Here is a 2,274-nt window from a genome sequence, read left to right as displayed (position 1 = left end):
GGGCAATGATATCCTGATACATCAAGATATGACATATACTGTTTTATTCTTGTATTAAGGGACACTAGAATATGTAGTATATGGATGACAACATACATAAGAAAATTTATTTGTATACAAGTTTCTATTTTTATACGACATTTTTGACACATAATTTTAACCATTAATTTTTACAAGCATAATTTACAGATTAATAACTTAGCAATTGAGGACAATTGCTTTCTTAACGGGGAGGTATGCAATGGAAATTGATAAAGACTTATTTATTGCAGCTGACAAGTGGCAAAAGCATAAGCGAATTATGGACTATGCGAAAGGATAACAAGTTATGGATATTTTATTATTAAAGTGCTCTTTATGAGCTATGATCACTTATGTTCGGGAAGATAATTTGCAATCAACTTGAACATTCCCAAAATCTATAAGTAGTTTCAAGCAAGACCAAAATGCTCACTCTTACACAAGGGGAGATTGCACCTAGTGCTATGTGTTCTTCTTCTCTCCTCTCCTGCCTTATGCATAGCACTCTTCTCTAAGAGGTCTCTCTCTCTCTCTCTCTCTAGTTCTCTCTTCGATTGCTCTTGCCTTGGATCATGGGTGTTTATGCATTGCCAGATATGTAGATCTGTTGATTTTGTTGTTGTATATTTGCAGGCCCTGTGCACTTTCAATTGTAGCTTGGTTTAGTAGCTATGGTGCACGTATGCAAGAATATTTGGTGCAGCTGGACATGAAAAGTATTCAAAATGCCTTTTTGTCTTGAATTCAGGTTCGCACAGTAGTCTCTCAGAGAGTAGTACCTTGGTAAGGAGTGCCTCAAGGCTCGTAAGCATAAGAGCCTCTACCCACGGGTGCCTTTCCCCACCACGAGCCATAAGTCTCTTCAATCAATCTCAAGCAAAGTCTTTTAATGGACTTCGCGCATTAGCTCTAAGGTATCGGATTTTTTAATGGTTATCTCTTATTAAAGGGACTTCAACCAAAGATTCAAAAGAATCTCAAGAAGGCAAGAAATAAAGGAAAAGGATATTCTTACTACTCTCATGTAAAGAGTGACTTCACCCTAGGTGAAGAGGCGCTTCACATCAAAGGGATCTCTCTCTCTCTCTCTCTCTCTCTCTCTCTCTCTCTCTCTCTCATTTTGTATCAAAGAATTGCACCTTCGCACAACATAAATTTAGCACTCGAGAGTTATTGTGCTCTTGTAAAAGAGACAGACACTCGTACTTGGAGAGTCTCCAAACACTAAGACCCCTCTAATCTTGCACAATGAAAGAAAAAGTGCTTAGGAAATTTAATGAAGAGGGATTTCGCAATTGGAAGACCAAGTTGAAAGGGTAAATGAAAAGAGGTTGTGGAGAATAGTCAAGCTCATAATTAGTGACCCCTCATCTAGTGATAGAGCACAACTATAGACACGATCTATGAGCTTGACACATGGTAACCAATGCTTGCTCCAAGTCCTTAAGGCTCCTGGTTATGCAACTTGCCCATGAACCAAGAGACCATGAGGCTAAATACCTGCTTGAAGACTTTCTGTAAGAGGTAATGAAGCATGGAGAAAAGCAACCATGAGGCCTACACAAGTGGGCCACCAAGAGCACATGGATATGCAACTTCACACGAGGTGAATTTTGGCCCAAAACCCATCACTCCTACAAGCCATGATGCCATGATGGCACGAACCATAGCATGAGTTCAATATAGCACAAGGATACAAAGATATCAAACTACCCAAGACACATACACATGTTTGATACAAAGCAATCGAGCGCGCTCCAAGGGGGCCGGTCCATGAGCAAACATGAAGTAAGCACTCATACACCAATTGAGGGGCAACTCAAGATGCTTTCAAAATGCAGAGACTTCAACACCATTCAAGCCAGCCATGTACATAGGATCTTTTTAAGAGCAATCACAAGCCTGCAGGCCTCGGCCTGCAATTATCCTAGAGGGGAACATATGAAGGCAAACCACTGAGATGGGGCTTCAACAAGTAAGACAACCACATTTGCCCTAGGGTAAGAAGCCAGCAGTGAAACAACTAAGAAAAAAGTAATTATTTTGGGCAGATTTTTCGTATCTTGCCAAATTTGAAATTTGAAGATTGTGCTAGATTCCTCATGAAAAGGGGAATTAGTTGATACCAAGATTGATATTTTTTGGATTTCATCTCAATGCTCTATTTGAGAAAATTGGAATAGACTTTTAAGAGGGCAAGTACTCATACACTTTTCAACAAATCATAGCACGACACATAAGCAAATTCCAAAC

This window comes from Adiantum capillus-veneris, chromosome 12 (assembly GCF_014529385.1).
Source record: "Adiantum capillus-veneris isolate H3 chromosome 12, ASM1452938v2, whole genome shotgun sequence".
Lineage (NCBI taxonomy): Eukaryota > Viridiplantae > Streptophyta > Polypodiopsida > Polypodiales > Pteridaceae > Adiantum > Adiantum capillus-veneris.
The sequence above is the reverse complement of the archived record's forward strand: the minus strand, read 5'-3'. Positions refer to the sequence as shown.